General features: G+C 34.4%; 1 pseudogene; it reads left to right on the top strand.

Annotated features, from left to right (window-relative positions):
* Positions 1-5,168: 5,168 nt before the first annotated feature.
* On the top strand, positions 5,169-11,702 carry LOC132625074 (chloride channel protein CLC-a-like; annotated as a pseudogene).
* The last annotated feature ends 202 nt before the right edge of the window (positions 11,703-11,904 follow it).

Raw genomic sequence — 11,904 nt, 5'->3', positions numbered from 1 at the left:
ATTAACAACTCAAAAAAATATATCGAATTAACAATGCATAAACATTTAATAATTAACAATTCATAAACATTTAATAAATAATGAATTAAACCAAAAAAAAAAAAAAAAAACGGAACAGTGGCCTAAGCCACTGCCCCCAGCGATCAAACCCAAAAAAAAAAAATCATTTTTTTTTATTAATGATGATTAAATGTTAAACATGCATGCAATATAATGTATATAACAAAATAATAACAAAAGTTCATAGTAGAAAACCTTAATCGAAGATTTTTTGTAGATATTTTAATCGAGTTGTACGCCACTTTTTCTCAAAATTCAAACTTAGAATCTTGCTCCTTGACTTGAATATACCGAGAATCTAAACTTTCCGGATGAAATTTACTAGAAAACGACGTTTTTAATGGGTGGGGACCACGAAATCCTGCCCTCCAATGGCGTTTTTGAAAAAAAATTGCCACTGGAGGGGGCAGTGATGGAACCCGATCGGGTTATAGTGATAACTATAACACATGATTTTACTGCATTATAGGAGAGAGGCAAAGTCCTATAACGCAGTAAAATCATGCGTTATATGTTAGACCGTATTTCGTATAACGCATTATTTTACTGCGTTATAGGACTTAACGGGGCCGTCTCCGCTAGTGCTTACTTTGGTAACGTTTTTTTTTGTTGGGGCATTTTGGTTCAAAATGTTTTTTTTTGGAGCTATTTTGGTTCCGGACTCCTATTTTCGGTTACAAAACACCCCTCTTTAACCACGAACAGTCTTATCTACCCATTTCCATACAAAAAACATTACCTGTGCGTTCTGTCATTGACAGGAAGGAATCTCCGTTTTTGCTTCAAGACACGGGCTGATCTTCAAGATTCAGGTGTGGTCGAACCATTTTTTGGTAACACCCGAATCAAATCACGTGAAGATTTGCTCAGAGTTCAATGGATCCATTTTGATTCATTTTTTTTGAAAAACCTTAGACCTAATCCTGCCCAAATCGAAACCCTAGGTTTGATTTGCACCTGTAAATGTTGTCTTAATCGTTCAGCCGAAAAAAACAACAATCGGGACCGGATACTTTACCACATTCAACATTTCTATTTTACTCTAAATCTTGGATTTGTTCAAATTCCGATTTTTCGGGTCTCAAAACAGTAGTCGTATATTACTCTAAATCACCATATTTTCATAGAGTCGAAATTTTGGATTTAATCGGAGCTCTCTCTGTTCGTCGTCTTCGAGTGTGGATCCGCGACCCCGCACCGTTCACTGCACCCACAACAGGTCGGTGAATCTCAAGCTTTAATCTTCTCTCTGTTTTTTTTTACTGGTAGTGTGTAATGAATCTGCCCATATTGAAATAAAAGCATGAATTAGAATTCTCTAGTGTAAAATCATGCCTTCGGAATATATTTGATGTTTGTGTTGATATTCGGACATCTGTTATGTTGATGTATTGAGAGAGTAGACGTCGCGCGTTCCCCTTGTCGATACTTGTGTCATGTTATGAAGTTTAAGTAAGGATTCCTCTGTTTGGTTTAGATGTAGTGAAATGATTAAATGCTATGTCTATGTTGGTTATTGGCTTCATTTGGTCTTAAATCCTTATTCTGTGTTAGTTTCTATTAGCAATCATGTATTAGGCTGCTGTTGTTTTCTGCCGGTATACGTTTCAGAGTTCTGTTTCAGCCATCATTTTTCCTAGAATCTCACTTTCTCCCTTTCTAAAAGCTGTATTATGGTAAGAACTAAAATGGATAAGGGTGCTATCTAATTGTTCCGAGTCTTAATTATTGTCCCTAACTCCCATGTCAAGCTTCAAATTATCCTTGTTTTACAAATCTTTAAATACGTGTTCGGTTTTAATGTATTTTCAAAATCAGTTGATGTCTCTCAAATGCTTGTTCTTTCTATGAACCTGCAAGTTTAAAACAGGTTTAATGATTCTTTAGCAAGTAAAATAAAATATGCTGCTTTAGGATTCATCAAATATAAACTAAACATTAGTTAAATCCTTGATTAGCCAGGTTCTTTTTTGTTTGTCGTTTAGAATCTCAAACCTGCATTTCTTTACTGTTTTCTTTCGCTGTTGGTTTGTAATGAAATATTTCTGTTTAGGTAAGATCATTTTGATGTTCATGCGAATATGTTTTACCTCTGATGTGTTGATGAATCGTGAAAATAGACATTAAGCACTCCTTTTGTCGATTCTCGTCGTTTGGGGATTTAACTCACTGTTCTAGAAATTGTGCATTTAAAAGGCTCTGGTTTCGAAATTTATTCGGATGTGCACGCTATGGACTTGATTTACAGTATTAGTATTGTAATTACAAATTACTAAGCAGCGTTTCCTTTTAACTTCGGTGGTTACTTCTGTTTTTTTTTTTTAATCTTCTAAATGGTTAGCCTCCATGTCTTTGTGGCCAGTGAGCATATATGCTGTTTTGTCCATAAACCTTTGTTTTCATCTTAAGTGTCTCGTATGTGCTCTGTAAAATGTACGAGGATTCGTTGTGTCATTGATCACGTTTATAGAAAACAAGTCCAAGATTAATGACGTGAACTTAATTTGTTATTCATAAGTAATGCGCGTTCCAGTAACTTAATCTAAGGTTTCTAAATTGTGTGCTTGATATTCTGTTTTTTTAGACGTTTGACTTGATGAAGGGAACGCCGTATTCAAATCACTTTGAGAACTTTCATTGATTAATTGGATGTGTGTTGTAATGCCACGTATATGACTGTACTTATTTCATTTATTATTAGTTGAATTGTATGCTAATCTTCATCTTTACTTTTCTCTCGCATGTACACTTCGGAGCGAAAATGGAGTCTTCATAAAGACTCATTGTCCGAGCAGTCTCGTTTGAGACCATGCTGCCTCGAAGCCGCTATCCTTCATTATTCGTCTCCTCTCTACCTCTCATCTGAACAAAATGAAATGGGCGCACAAAAGTTGCATCCATCATAACTTTCTTTACGATCTTACTGTTCCTTTTGTGATTGTCCATTGAATATGCTGGTTCTCTTAGAAGGATGTAGCCTAGAATACTATCAACTTAGAAAGGGTAGATTATGGTGCCTAAAACGTTTTTGTTTCTAGAATTAAAACCCTTATATCGCTGGTAGTCTTACTAAGAAAGAAGTGCGGTTTAATTATTTCTTCCTTAATAAAAACCCATTTTTAGGATTTGGACAGCTTCGTTGTGTCATTAAAAGTAATTTTCGCTATGTGAAAGTTTGTTAAGAAGAGTAGGCTGAAGTTCTTTTAACAATCAAGCTAAATTAAAAGAGTAGTTTTCTTTTGTTTTACCCGAAGTTGAATTTGAAGAAGGATTAACCAATTGAGATGAGCTTTTAGCATTATCAGATCTTTTAAACATGCATCTTTCTCCTTCACTGTATTTTTTAGAATAAACCTGTATTCCAATATCATCGACGTATTACTATAACGTATTTTTAACTCTATGCTCAAATCTATCAAGTTTCTTTAAAGTAGTAATTTATATATAACTCCTTAAATTCATACAAGATGTTATGAAAATACTTTTTGGAAACAAATAACGCATGAGTCAATGGTAGTTTGTCCTAACTAAATCTTGCTTTTGACCTTGCCCAGATCACGTTTTTAAAACAATTTGTTGTTGGGTCATTTTCAGCATATTGCTTGTTGGCACTTTATAAACTCAAAATGTCTAATTGTGAGTTATTTTCAAAATACCATGACCTACCTTTTCAATCAACTTTTTGGCAGACTCAAAGGATTTGATCTTTTACAATTCGGAACCAACTCTCTAAGGTTCCTTTTAGTAGTGTTTTAACTGTTTTATACTTTAAATTTATCCTTAACTGTTTTACACTTTAAATTTATTCTTTTAAAGTCTAATTAATTAACATAAGTCCCGTCGGTTAACCATTATTAATGAAATTTAAAGGATGCCTAATACCTTCCCTTTAAATTAGTTGAACCCGTACCTAGAATCATTTGGTTTCGTAGACTTTAAAATAAAATCAACTTTAGATGATTACTTTAATTAACTTTAGGTGTCCTAATGCACCATAAATAATTAGGTGGCGACTCTCGAACTTTAAATAACCCCGGAATTACCGGATGTTGTAAACTATTTTGACTTAGGTTAAATAGGGTATAACAAAGATGACGATCATCATTCAAAGAATTTAATTTTTATTTCTTTTTTATCTCAAATATATTTTAACTTATTGTAGCATGCATGTAAGATAACAAACACTAAGAAAGCAGCTCTTTGATTGATTGGTGCTTTCTCTATCGAACTCAAAGAGATAACATGGGTGAACACCAATGACGACACATTTTAATTGTTGGAGTATATGCCAGTGGATGAATAGACACTAATACAGAGTTTCTAAATTCTGACTTGGTCAATCAGCTTTGGTTAACGTCAATTTTAGTCTACAAGGTTACAGCTTGTGTACTCCACGATTTTAAACCATCTAACTCATGATTTGAGAGACAACTAGCACTAAACAAGCCAATGTCCATGCAGATAAAACAAGAAATTTCAATCACACACCCAAAATTTACCATTAAAATGACTCCACTTTTGTACCTTCCCATACGCAAGATTCACTTAAAACGTTATAGTGAATATTTACACGAACATCATCCCAAACCTACCACCGGTCTCTCCATTGTCCAGGCAAGGTTGTGTACGTAGGAAGATAAAATATGGGATAATTCTATATTTTAATTTATTACTACCAATTAACATAAATGACTTTACCTTATTGCCATCATATTTTATAATGGACGGACCATGTAATAGAAACATGTTAGATGGATAATTTCTTTAGTGCTCCCAAGAAATCTTCCAGCCAATCATGCTGACTAGGTTTCAATTTATACACAGATATATTTCCAATTTAAAATTGATCCCAATAAACGTTCCTATCAATCATCTAGTCACATTAGTTTAATAAAGCCTTAATGCATATACGGCCCCTGAAGTTGTTTTTTTTTTTTCCATTTTGACAACTCAACTAAGTGTTGTTCCTATTGAACCCTGAACTCGTCCTCAAGTATGTCTATTAAACCCCCTAAATTTGATTTTTATTAAAAGCAGAAATTAAATTGGGGAAATGAAGGTGGAGTAATATTTTAGACATGTGATAAGTTATTCTTTAGGTCATGGATGTGTCGGTTTCTGTTGGTTCTGTTCTTCCACTGCCAACTTAATTAAGAGTCACTCTTTTTTTCCCCTCTCAATTGCTACTAATCTTAGCTAAAAGACAGCATAATTAAAATAAAATATATATTAGAATAGTGCTACATTGAAGATGGAATACTATGTAAGTCGGATTGTATTTGGTAGACACACTTGAGGACTAGTTCAGAGGTTCAATAGGAACGACACTTAATTGAGGTGCTAAAATTGAAAAAAAAGAGCAAGTTTAGGGGGCCGCATATGCATTAAGCGTTTAATAAAACAACTCAATTATAGTCTACAATCAATATCAATAAACTAGTAATTCTCTTTTCTCACCAGAAGCAGACAGACGAGGATATGAATCACGTTTTCCTCACCTCTCAGATTTTGACTTCCGAAAAGATAGAAATAATTGCATCCATTCTTCTTCTTCTTTTCCTCTGCTTCAATATCTGAATTAGCAACTATAGTGGAGTATATATCTAGACAAGCTTCACTTCTGGTTTTTCTTTAATTTTTTTAATGGAGGAGCCAAATCGATTTGCAACTATAAATGAAGAAGAAAGAGACACAGAGAGCAATTACTCCCAGCATCAGCCTCTGCTCAAGAGAAATCGGACATTGTCGTCCACTCCAATTGCCATTGTGGGAGCTAAGGTCTCCCACATCGAAAGTTTGGATTATGAGTAAGAATAATCACTCTTAGTGTATCTTATCTGTTTTGCCTAGAACATTTGCTGTCTTCATACGTGTATGGTAATTTCAACAGATGGTCATCCGACTTTATGACTAAAAGGCATAAGACTAATTGTTGTAATGGAAAAAAATAACTCAACTATATTTATGTCACAGAAAATACAGAAATGCCGGAAATTCTGCATTCGATTGGTGAATAATGCCTTGGTTGTCACATGAATAAAATTGTAATGCATGTATATCTGTATCTACTACTACTTACTTTACAAAAGGGCGAAAATCATTTTCACCCCCCAACTGTGCTTAAAAAAATCAAACTCTCCCTCAACTTTGAACAATAGTCATTTTCCCCCCTTTATCCTAATTAAATTTTTTAAATTCCTATGTTACCCTTATATTATCAACTTGTCTTTCTTACTTTAACTTCTTTAAAATCATGATTTTTTAAAACTCTTTAATCTATGTAACAAATTTCCTATAAAAAAATTAAATATTAATTTCGAGACGGAAAAAGAAAAGTGAGAAATACTAGTTGAGTATATAACTTAATGTCGTTTTATAATGAAATAAATGAGAAGAAAAGGAGTTTTTTTATTAATAATTATCAAAACTCTGGTATCTATTTATACAAGTAAAAATAACATGTAATAATAACTTTATAAATATTTTTCAATGTAGGTGATACAAAATAATTAATAAAAAAGAGGTATATTCTATAACAAATTCCTAAAAGATTATCTATTTATTATAAATGAATTTTAAATTATAATTTAAAGTATTCCATTAATGACAACCAAAATTCGTTTATATATTAACAATAGAGAATAATAGAGAAGTGAAATTTAAATATACATGTACATATATATGTAAAAATAACAGGTAATGTGTGTGTGTGTCTTAAAATATCAATCATAAAAGTAACACTAGATGTGATAAATTCATAAAAGGATTATTCTACTTATAATATGAATTTAAATAAAAATCTATAAATACCTATGTTAATTTTTTTTTATATAATATATCAAGTTATTACATAGATGGAGGATTGAAAATGTCAAGTGTATAATAGACATTGCTTGGGATAAAGGGGGAGAATGTCTATTGTTCATAATTGAGGGGGGAGTTTGATTTTTAAAGCAAAGTTGGGGGGTGAAATATTTACAAAATATTTACTTAGCAGTTAGCACCACTTCAGATTAAAACAGAGTTATTTTCCGACCAACCTAAGACATGATGATATCTTTCACCTTGTGGCACATTGCGTTTTATTTTTCCTTTCAGAATATAGGTTTTTTTATTTTTTGAAGTAGTGCTAGGCGTGGATATTGCCTAAGGCGATTCACTGAGATAACAATCTGTTTGTTTTTTTGGACCGAATCTGTATTTCTTTAAATTTTCTGTGACATATAGGAATAATTTAGTTATTTTTTGGATATAAAAGTGTGTTTTATTTAGTCGAATAAACTGAAAGTTAGATAACCATCAGTTAGATTAACCTTACATTATGTATTACCAAGTTCTTCAGAAATTGAATGCGTTCATGCATGTCAGTTATATATGTATTCCTGATTTAGGATCAACGAGAATGATATATTCAAGCATGACTGGAGAAGAAGATCCAGAGCTCAAGCATTACAGTATGTCTTCTTCAAATGGACACTGGCATTCCTGGTCGGGCTTCTTACAGGAGGTGTGGCCACCCTCATCGGTCTCTCAACCGAAAATATTGCTGGTTACAAACTTCGGGCTGTAGTGAACTATATTGACGAAAAAAGGTTATTGACATTTAATTAGTACTTGATGATTTGAACAATTATGTTAAATACCTTCAAATAACATCTCAAAAATCTGACTTAAAACAATGATGTAGGTACCTTATGGGATTTGCATATTTTGCGGGTGCTAACTTTCTGCTGACATTGGTAGCTGCCTTTCTCACTGTTTATTTTGCACCTACCGCTGCTGGGCCTGGAGTTCCGGAAATCAAAGCCTATCTCAATGGTGTAGACACTCCCAATATGTTTGGAGCAACCACACTCTTCGTCAAGGTGCGTGTTGTTTTTAACCAAAAAAATACTTAATAGAGTAAGGCTAAGAGCAAATATTTGGCTATGCAGTCAACGGAAACTATTTTCTTTAGCTCTGTTGAACTCTAATTTATAGTACCTGCAGTAACAAAATACAGTTAAAATGCTAGCTGTGCAAACTAGTACTCCCTTCATCTCAAAAAGATTGTCCTCCTTTGACTTGACATAAAATTTAAGAAATAAATGAATGACTTTTGAAATGTGTGGTCCAAAATAAGCCTTAAATATTTGTGTGGCTGTAAATCATCTCATAAAGTTAAATTATTTCTAAATATGGAAAGAGGACAATTTTTTTGGGACAGACTAAAAAGAAAAAGGAGAATAATCTTTTTGGGACAGAGGGAGTATTAAAATAGGATTTATTAAAAAATAACTAAAGCAGTAAAAAAAGTTACTACAGTCAAAAAATATAATTCTAATAGTGCGTCACACACATATACTAACACATTAATGCTGATAATTCAAGTGCCAGCATAAAAGAACCACCGAGTGTTGCACCCTGTTTCATATTTGATTTAACTTATATACACTGACGTTATAATTTTACCATTTTGATTCCATTCAGACAACAATTCTTTAACGTAGTTACAAGGGGACAGGCAGTACTCAGATGGGCACCGATTTTTAATCCTCTGTCATAGCCATCGTAATTGTCTCATCCAGCATTTAAGTGAGGAAGGAGCACAGGAGATTTTGGTTTATATGTCACAATGGCATATACATATTTACAATTTGTTAACTAACATCTTTTTGGCCTCAAATATAACAACTTGCCCGAAAATGAATGGAAGGGAGAACTGCTTGACAAGTTAATAATTAATCTCTCGGTGACAAGCAAAACAATGAGGCATTACAGAGTAAAACAACCAGAATTTTAAGCTAATTGCTCAAATGCCTTGGCAAAAATGAATTTGTAGAGCAGAAACGGATTCTAGTCACAAGTTCTCACCTCTGCTATTTATACACTATAGAGCCTCAGCATGTACCCTTTTGGTTCATTACTCTTTAAAGCTCAAGTAACAGTCTATTCAAAGCAGATTCTTTAACTACTACCTTCCACTTATTCACAGATCATTGGAAGCATTGGAGCAGTTTCAGCAGGCTTAGATCTTGGGAAAGAAGGGCCATTAATTCACATTGGCACTTGCATTGCTTATTTGTTAGGTCAAGGTGGATCAGACAATTTTCGACTAAGTTGGCATTGGCTCCGTTACTTCAACAATGATAGGGACAAGCGAGATCTCATTACATACGGTTCATCATCAGGTGTCTGTGCTGCTTTCCGTGCTCCAATAGGTGGCGTATTATTTGCTTTAGAGGAAGTTGCAACGTGGTGGAGAAGCGCCCTCCTCTGGAGAACTTTCTTTAGCACTGCTGTTGTGGTTGTAGTACTAAGAGCCTTCATGGAATACTGCAAATCTGGTAGCTGTGGACTTTTTGGTAGAGGAGGACTTATCATGTTTGATGTGAGTGGTGTAATTGTTAGGTACCATGGTGTGGACATCATCCCAGTTGTTATTATTGGAGTCATTGGCGGTCTCCTTGGTAGCCTCTACAATCATGTCCTCCACAAGGTCCTCAGGCTCTATAATCTCATTAATGAGTAAGCACTCTCGATTGAGTTAAAACTTCCTCCAGATTCGGCAGAGAATGTTCTCTAAAGTTAACTTACCGAAATTAGAAACAGATTGAAGCTCACCAAACCATTTGATATATATGCTCAGTACCTTTTTGAAGTCCTTATTTGGACCTTAACTCAATCTTGACTCCTACTCAAGACATCATCTTGGTTGAGATAATATGATCAAGTAATTAGAAGTGTGTTCTTTCTGACAACTTGAACTTTTAGATGAGGTATTAACATAATCCTACATTGTATCAGAGCAGACAAGAGGTTCTGAGTTCAAATCTCACTATCATCCGTGAACCAAAAAAGAAACTTTCACATGGAAGAAAAAGAGAAGAAATCAGGCTCAAACATAATATAACTAAGTGTTCTCTTTAACTGTTTCAGCTTTTAGATGAGGTGGTTACACAATTCAAAAGATCTTCCATATTATATTTTATCTGCTATAAAGAATATTCCAGATAAGGCTGCTCTAACATTGATTCTTCTGTGATATTGCAGGAAGGGAAAATTACATAAGCTGTTTCTTGCTCTAAGTGTTTCCCTCTTCACCTCCATTTGCATGTATGGACTTCCTTTTCTTGCTAAATGCAAGCCTTGTGATTCATCCCTATCAGTGTCTTGTCCTGCTACTGGGGGGACAGGAAACTTCAAACAATTCAACTGTCCGAATGGCTATTACAATGATCTGGCCACTCTTCTCCTTACAACAAACAAGGACGCGGTCAGAAACATTTTCTCCCTAAACACTGCCACTGAATTCCAAGTAATGTCACTTCTCATCTTCTTTGTATTGTATTGCATCTTGGGAGTTGTTACTTTTGGAATTGCAGTGCCCTCTGGTCTCTTCCTTCCAATCATCCTCATGGGTTCAGGTTAGGGCTTTTCCATTTTTACCAGAAATTAATTACGGGCGCTAGCCAAAATATACACAATCTATACACTGATTATGTATATTATATGTATATTTTGTGTATACAATATGTATATTATATGTATATTTATACATAATATACAAAAACCTATACATTTTCTGGCTATATTTTTTTGAATGGTCCAAAAGTGTAATTATCCCTTCAGGTTATGGTCGCTTGCTTGGCATTGCCATGAGACCTTACACAAAAATTGATCAAGGGTTGTATGCTGTTCTTGGAGCAGCTTCCCTTATGGCTGGTTCGATGAGAATGACTGTTTCTGTTTGTGTCATATTTCTTGAGCTAACAAACAACCTCCTCCTTCTACCAATCACAATGCTAGTCCTTCTAATTGCTAAAAGTGTAGGAGACTGCTTTAACCCAAGTATCTATGAAATAATTTTGGAACTAAAAGGTCTACCTTTCTTGGAAGCACATCCTGAGCCATGGATGAGGAATATCATAGTTGGTGAACTTGCTGATGTAAAGCCACCAGTAGTTACACTTCAGGGAATTGAGAAAGTGAGACGAATCGTGGAGGTTTTAAAAATACCACACACAATGGATTCCCTGTTGTAGGTGGAGAGATACCTGAATTGCATGGACTTGTCTTAAGGACTCACCTTCTTTTGGTGCTAAAAAAGAAGTGGTTCTTGAATGAGAGAAGGAGAACAGAGGATTGGGAAGTAGAGGAGAAATTCACATGGATTGATCTAGCAGAAAGGTGGGGTAAAATTGAAGATTTTACGGTTACAAAGGATGAAATGGAGATGTATGTTGATTTGCATCCCTTGATCAACACAACCCCTCATACCGTGGCGGAAAGCATGTCAGTAGCAAAGGTATTAGTGGCTTTCAGGCAAGTGGGGCTTCGACACATGATCATCGTACCCAAATACCAAGCAGCAGGGGTGAGTATATAAGATACTTTACAACAACTACGCCTCAATCCCAAAGAAGTTGGTAGTAATAGAGCTTTTTACGTATATTTTTCAATACAAGTAGTATTACTAACTTGCGTTGTGCTTTTTTGTAGGTATTTCCAGTGGTTGGAATCTTAACCAGACAAGATCTAAGGGCCTGCAACATTTTGAGTGTCTTCCCACATCTGGCAAAGTCTAAGAGTAGCAAAAAGGGGCACTGAACTTATTCATGGAGAAAATATGCTTGTCATTCTTATTGTATATTTTTTTCCAATCATCCCTTCTTTTCTTCCAGTATTTTAGGAAGAGATACAGCAGAAGTAAACGACAGGACGCCTAAAGACCACTTCACTATGTAAATAAGTTGACAGAAATGATTTATAAAAGCTATCAATAGTCATTTACATAGAAATATAGAATTCAATTACATTTGAGACAAAACCAAAACTTATACTTTAGAGTAAATACATAAGACT

Source organism: Lycium barbarum, chromosome 12 (assembly GCF_019175385.1).
Source record: "Lycium barbarum isolate Lr01 chromosome 12, ASM1917538v2, whole genome shotgun sequence".
In the NCBI taxonomy this organism is placed as follows: Eukaryota; Viridiplantae; Streptophyta; class Magnoliopsida; order Solanales; family Solanaceae; genus Lycium; species Lycium barbarum.
This window is presented reverse-complemented; position numbering and strand designations above follow the sequence as displayed.